General features: G+C 37.1%; 1 pseudogene; it reads left to right on the forward strand.

Annotated features, from left to right (window-relative positions):
- The first annotated feature begins 11,831 nt into the window (after positions 1-11,831).
- LOC102399400 lies at positions 11,832-13,109 on the forward strand (annotated as a pseudogene).
- The last annotated feature ends 7,221 nt before the right edge of the window (positions 13,110-20,330 follow it).

Here is a 20,330-nt window from a genome sequence, read left to right on the forward strand (position 1 = left end):
TCTAGTGTTAGTATATGGCAGAAGCATCTCCCTGTTGACAGGTATTTCCAAAGATTCCTTACCTCTTTTCCTGATTACCAGGACAATAACTTGGGTTAAATTTGACCATAACACTACACTGAACATGCTGGTCCTGACAATGGAGGAAAGACATTATTCACCTAAAGAGCTACAAAAATTTGCTAGCATGTTCCCATAGGACCTTGGGAAGCATGAATGAGATTGGATTTTGAGACTGATGTATCAAGAGGGGGCAAATGTAAAGAGTGGATTAAGCAAGAATTCATTGATTTCAGGTCACCTTTCTTTTGGAATGTCTGGCAAGTACATCAGTGGATGGAGAAAACTGTTAGAGTGGCTCATAGATGTCTAGAGAAAAAGATGTACCAAGTGACTGAAAGAATAAAAAAGGTTGAAGAAAGTGGGAATGCTAGAGGGAAAGTGATATGTAATCCCAGATAAACCACTAGAGAACTGTGTTCTCTAAGCAACAATGTGTACAGAATTGCCTATTTTGAGCCCAGTTCTGTAAGACACACCAAATCATTAAGTTAGACCATGCCCAGGATCTGGTCATTATAACATAGAAAATGTGCATCTGTTTTGAGCCTCCATAGAAAGAAAGGGCATGAGTAAGCTATATGACTAAATGGCAAGTTGACTACTTTGACTTCTTTTATCCTGGAAGGGCCTGAGATTTGTCTTCAGAGGAATGAATACCTCTTCTGGATAAGCAACCACCTATTTTTTCAGTAGAGTCTCAGTCAGAATTTACTATCCAGGAGTTTATGGAATGCCTCATCTACTCTATTGTAGATAATCCCATCAGTGAGTAGCGACAATGGGAACATGGAAACAATACAGGCCCATTCCTGCAAGATGTGGAATTCTTCCAGTCAGTGACTTTGAGGACACCCTTATTTTGGCTAAAATGTTCATAAAGCTAGGTTCCAATCTGAGTTTCTTCTTTCCCAATGTTAATTACCTCACTCTTCTTCACAAATGTCAAACCTGCAATACAGACTACAGGCAGCTTCAATTGCTTGTTCCTCTTTAATCTTTAATGGTATTTCTCTCTAATAATTCTCTTGTATTTCAAAATCTATGTTTGTAGCTGCTTTTTACAGGATTTGACCTCACAATATCTTAGAATAAGGTGCCCTTGGACGACTAAGCATTGTAAACTCATCTTATTTCTACTAAAGTGAAATGCTCTTATTTTTATTTAAGATCACAGTAATCTATAAACCAATTTAGGAAAATTTTTGTTTGGATATTTAAATAAACAAAACACAAAAAAACTTTTTTGAAATACTTAGATCAAAGAAGAACAGGATTATTTTGAAATTATTAATATGAACACCATGTTTCAAAATATATGGCATATGACATACTCTGTAAGCAGAAAAATATTAACATCAAATTTTGCATTACTATATAAAAATGAAATGGCAACCCACTCCAGTGTTCTTGCCTAGAGAATCCCAGGGATGGGGGAGCCTGGTGGGCTGCCGTCTATGGGGTCGCACAGAGTCAGACACGACTGAAGCGACTTAGCAGTAGCAGCATAAAAATGAAAAACTTGAGTATTAAAATCAGTAAGGTAGAAAGCTAATGAACATGATAGAGAGACAAAAGAAAGTAATAAAAATGAGAGCAGCATTAATAAAAATTAAAATACAAACTATAGAATTCATTTTAAAAATCAAAATTTATTTGTTTGAAATGATCAGCAAATTATATTGATCTTGAGGTAGCATAATAAAGAAAACAACACTTTCCTGCTTAAGGTTCCACTCAAACGTGGCTGCCTTCCTCATCACCTTTTATATGAGCTGAAGTGGTATTACTAGGTGTGGATGTGTGGTGCCTGAAGACACTGTGTATTTCTAATTATAAATAAATTGTATATGCAATTTTATACTAATAAAAGATGAAAGGATTAGATTGTTTTATATGAAATATACATATCAACAATTCATATTGTCTCAAGGAAAACTCAAAAATAAAACAATAAGTAGGAATAAAGTTAGAGAAAGTTTTCAGACATATTACTATAAATAAAAGTGATGATTACAGCTGATTGTCAAAGGATGCTACTTTAACATCTGACGAAATATTTGACTGCTGTTACATAAGCACAATTGAAAATAGAAATGAAAAGCTTCCTATATTATGTTCACAATTGCTACCAAACCCTGAATAAATAACAACACAAAATCTGTGTTGTCATTTAGTCATTAGGTTATGTCCAACTCTTTGTGACTCCACAGACTGTAGCCCGGCAGGCTCCTCTGCCCATGGGATTTTCCAGGCAAGAGTACTGGAGTGGGTTGCTATTTCCTTCTCCAGGAGATCTTCCTGACCCAGGGATCAAAAGAGTATATTACACTATAGACCAGAATGAACTCCTCATGTGTGAACTACCTACCTATACTCACATATAAATCATTCATTCTGGTCTATAATGTAATATACTCCTCCATGAAAGTATTACATCAAGTATTGTTCTACTGGGCTTAAGGAGGAGAAGATTCTTCAAGCACTTGAGCCAGGACTTAGATAGTCAAAATCTGGGTTAGATGCAGCTACCCTTTCATAACCTAAGCAAATTTATCAATATTGAGGCAGAATTCTTTTTAAAATTACTTTTAAAATTTTTATACAATTTTAAAAAGTTACTTTCTACTTACAGTTATCACAAAATATTGACTATATTATCTCTACTGTACAATACATCCTTGAGCCTATCTTCCTACCCAGTAGTTTGTATCTCCTACCCAATAGTTTGTATCTTCTACTCTCCATTGCTTTATGAGACAGGACTCAATAAAATGTTGGGTTGGCTGAAAACTTCATTTAGCTTTTTCCATAAAATGGTATGGAAAAAGCAGAATGAACTTTTCGGCCAGCCCAATAATAAATTAAATCCCACAATGTATTTTTCTATATTAATTAGCTTATTTTAATTGGAAGCTAAAGTGGAAAATAAGACAGCATATTGAAATTAATGGAAAATTAAGACTCCATTCTATTTTAAAATATAGATAACTTTGAAAAACAAAATAAGCTGGAAAATCTTACATACATTTGAATGAGATATGACATCCAAAAAACACTATAAGCTTAAAAACATAAATATTTAATAATATTCCATTCAAAATTCAATGGAATTTTATATAGTAATTTAAAATGTTAACTTGGTATAAGAAGTCAAAGTAAAAATATATTTATAAAAAGAAATTAACCAAGCAGGCCTCTAAACCATCAGAAAAAATTAAATAGTAAAATTAACTTTTGAAAGGTATTAAGATTTTTCATATTTTGAGCTCTGCACTACATCACACACCAGTGCATATGGTGTATACAGTATATGCTATAATTTTAAACATTTTATAGGAGCAGAAACTAAAAATTAAAGAAACACATGCCAAATTAAACACAAAAATATAAATTATAATATTCATGTATCTGGTCTTGGGATAGAAAGGGGCTTTTAAAACTGGATATAATTGAAAAAAACCATCAAAATATTACAGTTGACAGAATCAATATGTGAAGCTTTCAATGTGAATTAAAATTTAACATAAAATTAGAAAATGAAAGGAATATAAGGGAGACTAATCTACCCTATATCTGACAGACTATAAGAAGAATTTTAAAGTTATATAAAAACAATGAGTTTTCCAGTTGAAACTGGAAGTACAATGAGTTGGACAAAATTAAAATTGATAAAAATATAATAACTGTGCTAATATTAACACCAAGATCAGTGATTATGTCAAAAATTATAAAATAGCTCATTCATAGAAAATTCTTCTCTATAACTTTAGTCTAAAGTCAGTAATACATTGATATGAAAGAATATTCACTGAAACTTTGTTATGATTATGAGAATTTAGAAATAGCATAATCATTCAATACAGGAGACTAGTTTAATAAAATTGACACAACTCTACACTAAAAGTTGTAATGTAGTAAGGATTTTAATGAAAAATATTAAAATGTTCATATATTTACTTGAGTAAAATTTACAATGTACAAATGTAAATATGCAGTATGATTTCTATTTTCTAAAATAATGATCATATTCTTGTGGACAAACATCATACATATGTATATACATTTTTACATTATGTTCACATTTTTTCCTAGTGGTTTATTGATGTATTTAAATATAATCTATGTAATGGGTGTGCAAAGAATCAGTTCTTTGATTTTTACAATCTTATTTGGTAAGGGATTAAGTAAATAAACATCACTGAAAAATCCCCTAGGCCTCCTCTCTTTTCCTATAAGAAAATACAGTGATCATTTTCATTGAGAGGTATTTGATAAAGCAAAATTACTTTCTTGCTTTTTATTCATTTGAAAGCAGCTATAGATCCCAAATCAATCAGAGTGAAAAATACCACATAGGATGTTTTAGGTCTCTATATGCCATAAGAATGTTGTCACGACATTTTGCTGAATAGCAGCAGAGGGTGATAAATGCATAAAATGATCCCCGAAGTCCAGTAAAATACTGGACACAGGACACTGGTGGGCTAGCACTACTTACTACACATCAATAAGGCAGAACATTAGTGTTTAATATAGGAGAAAAAGAGACAAAAACATGCAAATAAAATTGTATTAAAATTTAAACTTTCACAAAGCAAAATATTCTAAAACACTGAAACGGAATGACTGTTCTCATAATATATACTGACATTACATCTACTCACTATCAATGTGACATTTTTATAAGTAGACAAACTAAAATATGTATCTATTCTTTAACAAAAAATGGTTTCTTCAATAACTCGTACCTAATACCAGACTTTATCACATTTTGGGATGACGATAGAGGAGGTATGGTGACAGAATTCTTAGGCTTTGTTGCATGGATAATGTGGGTTTCAACCTTTGCAAAATGACAGAATCATTAGCTTTGACTTCACAATCAAGCTTAGAATTTATCTTTTCTCTCCTTTATCTTGTTCCCAGTGGAGAAGCAGTTCAACCTTTTAATATTTAAAAGTCTATTCCCAGGCTATTAGAAAAGATAAAGAAAGAAGGGATGAAGAGTATTGTTATTAATTTGATCTGTATTTTAGGGGATGAGAGCTGGGGGTCACATAAAAGGGTTTATAATACAAGAATAATTTAACTTCCCTGCTCTGTGACACTCTCAGCATCCTCCCCTCCCCACCACATTGCTACAGTCTCCCCAACAACACTACACTAAGGTATTTACAAGAGAGTTTCTGGAAAAACGAGATACCTATGCACTCAGTTTCTAGGCAGACAGTAAATGTAGAGAAAAGAGTAAAAGTTTGTTATGTTACAACTGGATGCACAGAAAGAAGATTCCTAAATACAGCCAAATCTTTTATTGCCCATCACTTTATTACACTTTGCAGATATTACATTTTTTTATAAATTGAAGGTTTGTGGCAACCCTGTGTTATCAGATGATGGTTAGTATTTTTTAGCAATAAACTATGTTTTTAATTAAGGTATGTATATTGTTTTTTAAACATAATGCTACTGTACACTTAGGGAATGCAATAACGAAGTTGGATTTAGAAAAGGCAGATGAACCAGAGATCAAATTGCAAGCATTCATTGGATCACAGCAAAAGCAAGAGAATTCCAGAAAAAAATTCAATTTCTGCTTCACTGACTATGCTAGAGTGTTTGATTGAGTGGACCACCACAAACTGTTTAGTTCAGTGCAGTTGTTCAGTTGTGTCCGACCCTTTCCACACCAGGACTCCCTGACAACACCAACTTCCGGAGTTGTCCACTGAGTTGGTGATACCATCCAACCATCTCATCCTCTGTCATCCCCTTTTCCTCCCACCTTCAAACTTTTTCAGCATCAGGGTCTTTTCAAATGAGTCAGTTCTTCACATCAGGTGGCCAAACTATTGGAGGTTCAGCTTCAACATCCGTCTTTCCAAAGAATATTCAACGCTGATTTCCTTTAGGATGGACTGGTTGAATCTCCTTGCAGTCCAAGGGACTCTCAAGAGGCTTTTCAAACATCAGACTTCAAGAGGGTCAATCTTCAGTGCTCAACTTTCTTTATACTCCAAATCTAACATCCATACATGACTATTGGTAAAAACATAGCCTTGCCTAGATGGACCTTTGCTGGCAAAGTAATGTCTCTGCTTTTTTAATATGCTGTCTAGGTTGGTAATAACTTTCCTTCCAAGGAATAAGTATCTTTTAATTTCATGGCTGCATTTACCATCTGCAGTGATTTTGGAGCCCCCAAACTTAAGTCTGTCACTGTTTCCACTGTTTCCCCATCTATTTGCTATGAAGTGATGGGACCGGATGCCATGATTTTAGTTTTATAAATGTTGAGCATTAAGCCAACTTTTTCATTCTGCTCTTTCACTTTCATCAAGAGGCTTTTTAGTTCTTCACTTTCTGTCATAAGGGTGGTGTTATCTGCATATGTCAGGTTATTGATATTTCACCCAGCAATCTTGATTCCAGCTTGTGCTTCTTCCAGCACAGCGTTTCTCATGATGTACTCTGCATATAAGTTAAATAAGCACAGTGGCAATATTCAGACTTGACATACTCCTTTTTTCTATTTGGAACTAGTCCGTTGTTTCATGTCCAGTTCTAACTGTTGCTTCCTGACCTGCATACAGATTTCTCAAAAGGCAGGTCAGGTGGTCTGGTATTCCCATCTCTTTCAGAATTTTCCACAGTTTATTGTGATCCACACAGTCAAAGGCTATGGCATAGTCAATAAAGCAGAAATACATGTTTTTCTGGAACTCTATTGCTTTTTCAATGATTCAATAGATGTTGGCAATTTGATCTTTGGTTCCTCTGCTTTCACTAAAGCCAGCTTGAACATCTGGAAGTTCACAGTTCATGTATTCCTGAAGCCTGGCTTGGAGAATTTTGAGCATTACTTCTTTTTTGGTTGTTAGTTCTAGAAGGTCTTTCAGGTCTTCATAGGACCATTCAACTTCAGCTTCTTCAGCATTACTGGTCAGGGCATAGACTTGAATTACCGTACTATTGAATGGTTTGCCTTGGAAATGAACAGAGATCATTCTGTCGTTTTTAAGATTGCATCCAAGTACTGCATTTTGGCTCTTTTGTTGACTATGATGGCTACTCCATTTCTTCTTAGGGATTCTTGCCCACAGTAGTAGATATAATAGTCATCTGAGTTAAATTCACCATTCCATTCCATTTTAGTTTGCTGATTCCTAAAATGTCGACGTTCACTCTCGCCATCTCCTGTTTGACTACTTCCAATTTGCCTTGATTCATGGATGTGACATTCCAGGTTCCTATGCAATATTGCTCTTTACAACATCAGACCTTGCTTCCATCACCAGTCACATCCACAACTGGCTGCTGCTTTTCCTTTGGCTTCATCTCGTCATTCTTTCTGGAGTTATTTCTCCACTGATCTCCAGTAGCATATCAGGCACCTAGTGACCTGGGGAGTTCATCTTTCAGTGTCCTATCTTTTTGCCTTTTCATACTATTCATGGGGTTCTCAAGGCAAGAATACTGAAGTGGTTTGCCATTCTCTTCTCTAGGGGACCACTTTTTCTCAGAACTCTCCACCATGACCCATCCGTCATGGGTGAGCCATGCCATGTAGGACCACAAACTATGGATCACAACAAACTGTGTGAAATTCTTAAAGAGATGGGAATACCAGACCACCTTACCTGCCTGCTTAGAAACCCGTATGTAGGTCAAGAAGCAACAGTTAGAACCAGACATGTAATGATGCACTGGTTCAAAAACTGGTAAAGGAGTATGTCAAGTTGTATATTGTCACCTGCTTACTTAACTTATATGCAGAATACATCAGGCGAAATGCTAGGATGGGTGAAGCACAATCTGGAACCAAGATCACTGGGAGAAATATCAATAACCTCAGATATGCAGATGACACCACCCTTATGGCAAGAAAGTGAAGAGGAACCAAAGAGTCTCTTGATTAAGGTGAAAGAGTAGAGTGAAAAAATTGGCTTAAAACTCAACTTTCAAAAAACAAAGATCATGGCATCGGGTCCTATCACTTCATCACAAATAGATGGAAAAACAATGGGAACAGTGACAGACTTTATTTTGGGGGGTTCCAAAATCACTGCAGATGCTGATTGCAGCCCCCAAAATTAAAAGACACCTGTTCCTTGGAAGAAAAGCTATGACAGACCTAGAAAGCATATTAAAAAAAGAGAGAGAATGAGACATCACTTTGCTAACAAAGCTCCATCTAGTCAAAAGAATGGTTTTTCCAATAGTTAGGTGTGGATGTGAGAGCTGGACCATAAGGAAGTCTGAGTGCTAAACAATTGATTCTTTTGAACTGTGGTGCTGAAAAAGAGTCTCTTGGACTGCAAGGAGATCAAACCAGTCAATCCTAAAGGAAATCAACCCTGAATATTCATTGGAAGGACTGATGCTGAAGCTGAAGCTTCAATACTTTGGCCACCTGATGTGAAGAGCAGACTCATTGGTAAAGACCCTGATGCCAGGAAAGACTGAAGACAGGGGTAGAAGGGGATGACAGAGGATGAGATAGTTGGATGGCCTAACTGACTCAAAGGATATGAGTTTGAGCAAACTCCAAGACATGGTGAAGGACAGGGAGGGCTGTAGTCCGTGGGGTTTCTCATGACTAAGTAGACTGAACAAAAACAACTTTCATATGCACTGAGAAACCAAAATTTCAAATGACTCCCTTTATTGCGATATTTGCTTCATTGCAGTTTTCTGGAGCAAAAGCCACAGTATCTCTGAGGTATGCCTATACCAATTTATTCCAGTGTTTTCTCCTTCCTTGTGAGGAAACAGGAAGACCAAGTGGTCCAGAATGACTTCAGGAAATATTGGTGCAGGGCCACACTATTTAACAAGGGAGGCATGTAGATCTTATTGGATAGGCATTAAATCATGTTGATTATATGTTAAAGTGACACATTTAGGGTTTGGTTTCCAGTTCTGATATAAGGATCTTAAGTCACCACCCTATCCTAATGACAAAAAGTTGAAGAGTGAAAAATCAATAATTTTATTTGGTTCCCTAGAGAGGGGAGGACACAGGACAAACAACAGTCCCTAGGATTGGAGACAAAGAGAAAATAGACAGGGAGTGATGCCTGACCTGAGCAGAGATTCCCATGTAGAAATCTCCACTAGAAATGGGAGGGGGCAGGTAGTAAATCTGGACTTTGATTGAAGAACTGCTGGAGACTCCGTGAAAGGTTGTTGTTGAATCACGCGAATACACCGGGATTCTTGGCCCCTGGAGGAGAAGAAATCAATCCGGGGCCAGAGACGAGGCTTGATCGCGCAGAGCTTTTGTGTAATAAAGTTTTATTAAAGTATAAAGGAGATAGAGAAAGCTTCTGACATAGGCATCAGAAGGGGGCAGAAAGAGTACCCCCCTGCTAGTCTTCAGCTGGATGTTATATAGTCACTAGCAGTCTGTTAATGAAAGAAAGGAATGTCTTAAAATTCAGAATGGCACCAAATGGTTTATCCTGGGCCATAAAATGATTAACTTGAATCTTAAAGAAGGGCAGACCACCATACAAATAGTTTCATTTACATAGATTAGGGGGAAAATATCTGAGTATAACATACTGGTTTGTCAAGTAGGTTCTGGGCCAAGAGGCGGAACTGACTTGGAGACAGAGTTTGGGGTAAAGACATAGTACATTAGCATAGCTTAAGACAAACATTTCCATAAGAAAAAGGCATTGGTTATCTCTAGGCTCAAGAATAGCTAACTTCAGGCGAAACCAGGTGTCATTATGGCAACACAGTATTTTAAGAGAAACCTCCCTTTAAATTTGTATAGAGAAGGAAAAAAAATATTGCTAGTTTGTTTCCTCCTGCCGCTTAAGAGAGATAAAAATGTCTGACACTTGCAGGCTATTTCCTCCATTTGGAGACCCCTCTCTCCTTGGGGACCCCTAGATTTCCTATCAACCTGCCTAGGAAATGACTCTCTCAACAGTGTGGACAAGTCAGAGAGGTAAAAGAATTAAAAACTCAAGGGGAACCCAGCCACAGATCCCCCTCCCTCTAAATCACAGAATTTCCTATGTGGAATCTATCCAGGTTCTCAGAGTAAATATTAGAGAAAAATCCCCTTGGGCTTCAGGAAGGGGCAGGGAAAATGGAATGATTTTTAAATACTCTAGCAACCCTCAGTTTTTGAGGAGGCTCGCCCTTTGGGGAAATGATTTAACCAAAACCTAAGACAGAGCGAGAAAAGGACAGGAAAAAAAAAAAACAAAAACAATAATGACTGAGAATTTCCCCAAATTAATATCAGACACCAAACCACAGATTCAGGAATATCAGAGAAAACCAAGTAGAATAAATGACACCACCACCACCACCACAACAACAAAACAAACAAAACACCTTAAGCTAGGCATATCTTTTTGAAACTACAAGAAATTAAAGGTAAAGAAAAAAAAAAATTCTGAAAGAAGCAAGGGATTGGAGTGGAGAAAACCACATTACTCAAAGAGGAACAAAGATAAAAACTGCCACCAACTTCTCCTCAGTAACCATGTGAGAATAAAGTAGAGTGGAATATTTAGTGTTGAGAGATTTCTACACATGGTATGTAAGTTCTTAGATCTCCAGTCTCATTGATGGTAGCTGCAGTAAAACTATTTCTAACCTTCTTCATTATCTTCTGTCCTCTTCTCCCTGCCCTTCCTCTCACTCTCACCCCAGGCCTCAGGGGAAGGGGTTGGCTAACGCAGACATTGGGGGAAGGAGAGGTTGTGGAGGAAAAGCTGAGGATTAGCTACCAGGGGAGACAAAATTCCACTTCTGAGATGCACATTCCTTGTCACCGCAAGTCAGGGAGAAGAGGAAAAAAAAGCAAGGATGCAGAGGGAAAAGGTAACACTTTGAATCTCTATAAGAAACTATAAAATTCGTTTCTGCTTTTGAAAGGTGGAAAAGACATTTTGCCCCTTTCTGATAGAGAGCAAGAACCTTTCAGGCATAAGTATCTGACTTGGGGACTTACCTCAAAAGATGGTGTGGGTATATATATATATACCATATATATATATAAAATTAGAAATATTGATTTAAAAGTTAGTTTTCCAATTCCTTTTATTTTTGTAAGAAGAAAAGCTGAGTATGAGGAATTTGAAGACTTGGAGAAGATTTATATGTTGCACTAATATTTCATTTCTGCCTAACTCATGATACCTGGTGAGTTAAAAGACCAGTTTAGGGTATAAAAAAAGGCTGAGAGGAAAAAACCTACCAGCCTAGAAGTCTATAACCTCTAAAGTTATTCTTCAAAAGTGAAGGAAAAATAGATTTTCTCAGATAAATAAAACTGAGGGAATTTGTTACCAGGATACTTATCATGCAAGGAATGTTTTTTGAAGTTTTTTTGGCAAAAGAGATGAGGCTCAGAGGCTGTCTTAGCCTCTGCAGGAGTTCTGCCCAGGCTCTGGAACATCCTAGTCAGACTCAGCCTGGCACTAGCCAGGCCCTCAACATACTTCCTGACCAACCCAAGCCTACCTTCCCACCTCCCAACCTGCCAACCCCATGCTGACTCACTGCAGGTCCCTAATGGTACCCTGCACTTTGGCTAAAGGGGCAGAAAGAACTCTTCCTGTACTGAAAGAAAGAAGGCCTATCATGAGGTCAGATGTCAGTCATCTAGTCAGATGACAAGCAGACAGCCAGGACCCAGCTTCACCTCTGGAGTCTGATGGCCTGCAAGAGAGGTTCTTTCTAGACTAGATCCACCCCTAGATCCCTCTCACCCCAGAAACTTGAGGCCAAATGCTGCTCACAACAGGAGCCCAAGCTAAGGTGGGGACCACTGCAGCATGACTTCCATCTTGACATTAACTTGAAAAAAATCTTCCAAGTTCAGCAAAATGGGTACACAGATTTTCTTGAGACCTCTGAGCTGTTCCTATCTGCTAAAAGCTGCCCCAGCTGCCCAGAAAAAATTAAAGAAGACCTTGGCTAAACCCTGTATAAAGAATATGGTGGTGCTAGATAATGTCACACTCTATTTTTGCTGTCAGGCACTTCATATAAAGACCTGATGCCATGTGATTTGGCTCAGATTTGTTGCATCAAACCAAGGTCCCAAAGGAAATTGTTGGTTACATCTTCTTTGGCATAGTTATACAGGAAGTAAAAACAATGTAGCTGGAGAGTCTATCCCTTGAAGCTGACCTCTCTGACAAGTCTCCTGTGATCTGTCACCATGGCTTGCATCTTTGCTAACCAAACCAGGACTACAAGTGTTGGCTTGATTACTTCTGGCCAGTAATGTGGTTGTGGCAGGTGATATAGAGTTAATAGCCTATGTACCAATTTGTCATTTGAGGAAACTCATGCTCGATCTCAAAAAGGCCAAGATTTTAGGTCAGTGACTATCTTTAATCCTATCACCTGAGCACGACCATGCATGGCTCTACAGACTGACTTGCAGATGCCTTGTTGTTTCTCAACTGCAACAGAGTGCGTATGCACTGCGTTTTCACAGTCTAGCCAAGAGGGCCCAGGATGAAGGACTCCTTTCTGATATATCTTCAAAATACCAGGAAAAGATATAGTCACCAAAGATAGTGGCCTTTGTCCTTTCTGAAGTAGATAGTCAAGATAAAAACTGCATTCATCAAGCCCTATGGCATAGTGACAGCTGCAAATCCTTCTTTCCTAACTGATGGTGCATCTGCTATGCTCAGGAAAAAAACTCTGGTCATGGGTTATAAGCTGAAGGCACATATGAGGGATTTTGTATATTTGTTTCAGGATTCCAAAGATCAGCTTTCACTTGAACCAACATATGCTACTCTAAAAGTGCTAGAAAAGTTAGGATTAACAATAAATGATATCAATGCTTTTGAATTTCATGAAGCTTTCTCAGGTCATATTTTAACTAACCATAAAGTCATAGATTCTGATTAGTTTGTAAAAAACTACATGGATAAAAAAGCAAAGTTGCATTGAGTCCTTTGGAGAAGTTTAACAACTGAGGTGAATCAGTGTCCCTAAGACCCCTCTATGGAGACACTGGCTGCCAACAAATAGTGAAAGGACAAAGGCCAGTATGACTTAGTGGCTGTCTATGAGGTGGAGTGCAGGGCCATGATATGATAGATAACAGACCAGGAAATGGTAACTTGGAGTTTTTGTGCAATACTCATCCTAGACAAGGCAATTTCAATGTATTACTAAATGACATATGTATTTCCTAGTTCCTCTTAGGAAACACAATTTGCGGCCTTCTGTAAAATCTTTGCAAGTAAACCTTGCTAGTGTCCTGAGCTTTCCAATAATCATGGTTCACTGCTCTTTCAGGGATTTCTTAGTCATCAGAATCTCACATAGTGATATGTTTAAGCATTTGTTTTTGGTCTCTATTTTCATTAAAGATTAAACAAATGGTTGCAATTTGAGAAAGAGATTAACTAGGGCTTGAAATCATCTTTATAACATTGGCAAAATATACTCATTCATATTTGTGACTTAAAGATAAATTATTTCCTTTGAAATACAATCCAATGTGCCTCTGTTTTTATGGAAACATAGTTCAGAATTTAAACATAATTGAAAACTTACAATAAATATTTAGATACAAAAATACCATATTTATTAACCTTAAACTGGAGAATTGTTGGGGGGGGGGAGAAATAATTATTATTATTACTAGGTATTCACACTACCCATGAAGTGGTATACTATCATTTGAAAATGGACTTAAACTATATGTGAATACCTATTGCAATATTTATGGTTACCCTGGGACAACCATAAAAATAGCAAAAAAGAGAAGTATAACCTATATGCTAAGAAAAGAGGAAATATGGAATCATGTAAAATGCTCATTTGAAACTACAAAAGACATACAAAGAGTGGAAGGCAAAGTAAGGAAAAAGAAGGAGAACATTAAATTCAAAACAGTAACAAAGATGGTAGATATGAGTCCAAATACATCTCTGAATATCAATGGTCCAAATGCATCAACTAAATGATAAAGACTGTCAGACTGAACCACAAAACAAGACCAAATTATCTAATGTCTACAAAAAACTCATTTTAAATATATATAAAAACATATATAGATTTGAAGTAAATGGCTGGAGAAAAATATAGTAATACTAATCAAAGCAGAAGTAGCTATATTAATTTCAGATGGAGCAGATTTCAAAGCAAATAAAGTTATTGTGGATAAATAAGGGCATTATATAATCATAAAGGGGTTAATTTTCCAGGAAAGTATTACAATCCTTAATATTTATACACCTAACAACAGAGCATCAAACTATGAAAGGCAAAGTCTGACAGAACTAGAAAGAGAAATAGGTGAATCCACTATCATGTTGTAGATGTCAAAACTTTCTCAGAAATGGACAGATGAAGCAGGCAGAATATGAGTAAGGACATAGCTGAACTCAACAAAATCATCAATTAACTGGATATAATAGACATTTATAAACTTAATCTTCCAACAACAGCAGCATACACATTCTTTCCAAGCTCACAGTGAACATTCATCAATATAGACCATGTTCTCACTTTAAACACACCTTAAAAACTTAAATAATATAAATCATACAATGTCTATTCTCAGATCACAATGAAATTTAACTAGAAGTCAATAATAGAAAGACAACCAGAAGATATCAAAATATGTGATGATTAACCAACATACTTAAAGCAACATGTGCACCAAAGAAGAAATCTGGAGAAAAAATTTACAACATTCTTTCCTAAAATTAAAAAACAACTTATGAAATTTGCGGGATGCAGCAAAAACTATAATTGGAGGGTAATTTATAGCATACAATTTATAACATAAATTTATAGAATACATATACTACAAAAGAAGATTTATACTATATACCAAAATCCCTAATGGATATTAATGCAAAAATCCTCAACAAAATATTAGGAAGTTGAATGCAACAATGTATAAAAAGAATTATATACTGCAAACAAGTGGGATTTATTCCTGCTAAACAAGGAAGATTGAGCATTCAAAAATCAGTTAATGTAATTCACCAATAGCCTAAAAAAGCAAAACCACATGATCATATCAATAGAGGCAGAAAAAATATTTTACAAAATCCATTCACCATTTATGATAGAAACTCCCAGAAAACAAGGAGTAGAGGCAAACATTCTCAACTTGATAAAGAATATAAAAATTCTACAGCTAACATCATACTTTAAACTAGAATAAATATTGCCAGGAGAAATATCAATAACCTCAGATATGCAGATGAAACTCTCCTTGTGGCAGAGAGTGAAGAGGAACCAAAGAGCCTCTAATGTACAGTGAAAGAGCAGAGTGAAAAAGCTGGCTTAAAACTCAACATTCAAAAAACTAAGATCATGGCATCCAGTCCCATCACTTCATGGCAAATAGTTGGAGAAACAATGGAAACAGTGACAGATTTTATTTTCTTGGGTTCCAAAATCACTGCAGATGGTGACTACAGCCATAAAGGTAAAAGACAATTTCTCCTTGGAAGAAAAGCTATGACTAACCTAGAAAGCATATTAAAAAGCAGAAAAATTACTTTGCTGACAAAGGTCCATTTTCAAAGCTATGGTTTTTCCAGTAGTCCTGTATGGATGTGAGAGTTGGACTATAAAAAAAGCTGAGTGCTGAAGAATTGATACTTTTGAACTGTGGTGTTGGGGAAGACTCTTGAGAGATCCTTGCACTGTAAGGAGATCCAGTCAGTCAATCCTAAAGGAAATCAGTCCTGAATAGTCATTGGAAGGACTGATGCTGAAGCTGAAGCTCCAATACTGTGGCCACCTGATGTGAAGAGCTCACTCATTAGAAAAAAATGTGATGCTGGGAAAGAGTGAAGGCAGGAGAAGAAGGGAATCACAGAGAATGAGGTGGTTGTATGGCATCGCCAGCTTGATGGGCATGAGTTTGAGCAAGCTTCAGGAGTTGATGATGGACAGGTAAGCCTGGCATGCTGCAGTATATGGGGTCACAAGGAATCAGGCACGACTGAGTGACTGAACTGACTGACTGACTGAACATCATACTTAATGGTAAGAAATATTGTTTCCCCACCAAGATTAGAATAAGGCAAAGATGTCTTCTCTCATCACTCTATTTCAGTTTTGTACTATAGACATTCTACTTAGTGTAAACAAGGAAGTAAAATATATACTGATTGGGAAGGAAGAAATATAATTACCTTTGTAGATGACATGATCATCTGTGCCAAAAATCTGAAAGAACTGACCCATAAAACTTAAAACTAACCAGCAGGGTTGGAGGATACAAAATTAATACATAAAAATCAATTACTTTCTTACACATCAACAATGAACAAGTAGAATTTGAAATTAAAAACACAATAGCATTAACATTAGTACTGCTGCTTCTAAGTCCCTTCAGTCATGTCCGACTCTGTGGGACCCCATACACAGCAGCCCACCAGGCTCCCCTGTCTCTGGGATTCTCCAGGCAACCCACTCCAGGAGTGGGTTGCCATTGCCTTCTCCAACATTAGTACTAAAAAAGTACAATAGGTATAAATCTAACAAAATATGTACAAGATCTATATAAGGAAAACTATAAAACACCGATCAGCTAAATCAAAGAAAAACTAAATAAATGAAGAGATAGTTCATATCCATGTATAGGAAAACTCAATATTGTCTATATTGTTATGATGTCAGTTTGTTGCAGAAACCAGTAATTGAGAAGCCAAGCACCACACTTGGAGAGTTGGAGAACTCAGGTTTATTACGCTGACAGACCCAGAGGACTTAACACTCCAAGCTCTGAGGCCTAAACAAAGGGGTTACAGAGTTTTTATAGACATACTATAGTGGGCAACACTATATATTTTGCCCACTATAGTGGGCAATAAGCTGGTTTAAACTAAGGGGTTTCAATGTGTAAGGGAATAGCAGTCAAGATGGGGAGAGGGATGCCTGACCTTTACACGGACAGGCATGATTAAGCAGGTTTGCAAGGGCTGGGTAGTTGCAAAGAGCAGGACAAGGGTGAGTGAGATAAGCTCCAGTTCCTAGTATTGTGATAAAGATAAAGTGAAGTCACTCAGTCGTGTCTGACTCTTTCCGACCCCATAGACTATAGCCAACCAGGCTCCTCCATCCGTGGGATTTTCCAAGCAAGAACACTGGAGTGGTTTGCCATTTCCTTCTCCTACTATTGTAAGCCCCCACTTTCTGAGACTATGTGACCTACGTGATCCAAACTTTGCAAGGAGCAAGCTGAGTTACAGAGGCAGAAGGAGTAGGAGGTTATGTAAAATTTTAACTTTTCCTCTTCAAGTTCTTCCCATCTTGATCTACAAATTTAATGCAATCACAATCAAAATACTAGCAAGTTATTTTTTGGATATGGACAAACTGATTCTACGGTATATATGAAGAGTTAAAAGTACTAAAATAGCCAATAAAATACTGAAGAAGAACAAAGCTGGAAGACTGACCCTGCTAGAGCAAGCAGGTAGCTACGTATGAGCAGAGAAATGGAGGCAAGAGCTAGGTGGCAGGAAATCCCACATCTTGTAAACAGCAGGGATCCATAGACAAAGGAAAGCAGGAACCTCGAACTGACAGGAAACCACACATTTTGGGTGATAAGTGTCTTCTGGATAGTATAGACAAAGAAAGGTGGGGAAAGATGATTATCTCCTGTGACTGAAAACAACCTTTTGCTCATTGTGCTCTCATTACAATAAAATTAACCTTACACATAAAAAAGTACCCAGCATGCACCAACACCATGACACTTCTGATCTAAGTTGAATAAGCACAAAAATCCCACCTTTCCTTAGGAAAACGGAGTTGGGATGAAAATCAGGGACTATGACCCCAAAACTCCTCATTCCCCAGTGAATATTCTACCCTTTCATTTATTTGCCTCTCATAACTAGCTTGGGCTTCCCTGGTGGCTCAGAGGAAAAGAATCTGCCTGCAGTGCAGGAGACCCATGTTTGATTCCTGGGTCGGGAAGATCCCCTGGAGAAGGGAATGGCAACCCATTCCAGTATTCTTGCCTGGAGAATTCCATGGACAGAGAAGCCTGGCAGGCTACAATCCATGGGGTCCCAAAGAATCAGACACGACTGAGTGAGTAATGTGGACATATAACTAGCTTGCCAAAGAAACTCAATGCAGCAACTCCTCACCTGCCTGCCCACTCTCCCTCTGAGAGCATATCTGTGCCTAAATAAACTCTTACTTTACTTCTTGGAGACGGAAATGGCAATCCACTCTAGCACTCTTGCCTGGAAAATCCCATGATGGAGGAGCCTGATAGGCTACAGTCCATGGGGTCACAAAGAGTTGGACATGGCTGAGCGACTTCACTTTTACTTTCTTTCACTTTCACTTTACTTTCTTAACCTTTCTGCTTTGTCTCCAAATTATCTCACAACATCAAAAAAAAAAAAAAAGAATCTTAAATTCACCGGGAACAACATTGTCTGACTTCCAGATTTACTATACAGCTACAGTAATCAAGAAAGCATGAAGCAGGGTACCCAAAGCCAGTAACCTTAAGGGATAGGGTGGGGAGGGAGGTGGGTGGGGAGTTCAGGACTTGGGGGACCATGTGTACCTATGGCTGATTCATGCTGCTGTATGGCAAAAACAATCACAATATTGTAAAGTAATTTTCCTCCAATAAAAATAAAATAATTAATTTAAAACAAAACAGAACAAAGAAAGCATGGAATTAGGTAAAGAAAAGAAAATTGATCAATGGAACAGAATAGAGAGCCCAAAAAGAGACACAAATATAATCAACTGACTTTTGACAAAGGAGCAAAAGCAATACTATGGAGCAAAGACAGTATCTTTGATAAATGGTGCTGGAGCAACTGGACATCCATGTGCAAAAATAAAAAAATGTATATGTTTATACAGAGAGCTTACTTCCTTCACAAAAATTAACTCAAAGTGAATCACAGATGTAGGTGTAAAACACAAAACTACAAAACTCATAGAAGACAATGTAGGAGAAAACCTCAATTACCTTAGATATGTCCAAGACTTTTCAGATACAACACAAAAGGCATTTTACAAACCAGAGTTCTGTGAAAGAGAATATCGAGTGAATGGGAAGACTAAGTCATAGACTGGGGAAAATATTTGCAAAAAACACATATGATAAAGGACTATTATCTAAAATATACAAAGAACTCTTAAATCTGAACAACAAGAAACAAACAAACTGATTTAACTAATGGGCCAAGGACTTTCACATATCTCACCAAAAGAGATGGCACAGATATCAAATGAATGTATGAAAGATGATCTGCATCATGTCATCAGGGAAATGCAAATTAAAACAGGGAGATATACCTACAATCATATTAGAATAATCAAAATCAAGAACAGCAACAACCCCAAATTCTGGTGATGATGTAAAGGAACATGAACTCTGATTACTGCTGATGGCAATGCAAAGTGGTACAGCCACTTGTAAAGATGGTTTGGTAGTTGCCCACAAAAGTAAATATACTCTTACTATATGATTCAAAAATCATGCTTCTTTATATTTACACAAAACATTTGAAAACTTCTTCTATCCTAACACAAAAAGGTGCACATGTATGTTTACAGTAGCTTTATTCATAATGATAAAAATTTGAAGCAACAAAGATGTCCTTCATTAGGTGAATAAGTACATCCAGACAATGGAATATTCTGCACTAAAAAGAAATTCACTATCAAGCCATGAAAAGATATGGAGGAACCTTAAATGCGTAGTACTAAGAATGAAGTCAATCTCACAAGGCTATGCACTATATGATTTCAACTAGATAATATTCTGGAAAAGGTAAAACAACACAGTAAAAAGACAGTAAAAAGATCAGGGTTTGCAGCTGGGTATGTGGGAGGGAGGAATAAATAGATGAAGCAGGGAGAATTTTAGGGCAGTGAAAATACTCTGCACTGTGCTTGTGCTCAGTAGTGTCCTACTCTCTGTGGCCCCATGGACTGTAGCCAGCCAGGGTCCACTGCTCACGGCATTTTCCAGGCAAGAATACTGGAATTGGGTACCATTTCTTACTTTCGAGAATCTTCCCAGCCCAGGGATAAAATCCATGCCTCTTACATGTCCTGCATTGGCATGCAGATTCTTTACCATCTAGGAAGCCATCTAGGAAGCCCAAAAATACTCTGTATGATACCACAATGATGGACATATATTATTATACATTTGTCCAGACCTATAGAATTTACAGCACAGAAAGTGAGCCATATTTTAAATTAGAAATTTTGGGTAATTGTGATATTGATGTAGGCTCACCAATTTT

Source organism: Bubalus bubalis, chromosome 17 (assembly GCF_019923935.1).
Source record: "Bubalus bubalis isolate 160015118507 breed Murrah chromosome 17, NDDB_SH_1, whole genome shotgun sequence".
Lineage (NCBI taxonomy): Eukaryota > Metazoa > Chordata > Mammalia > Artiodactyla > Bovidae > Bubalus > Bubalus bubalis.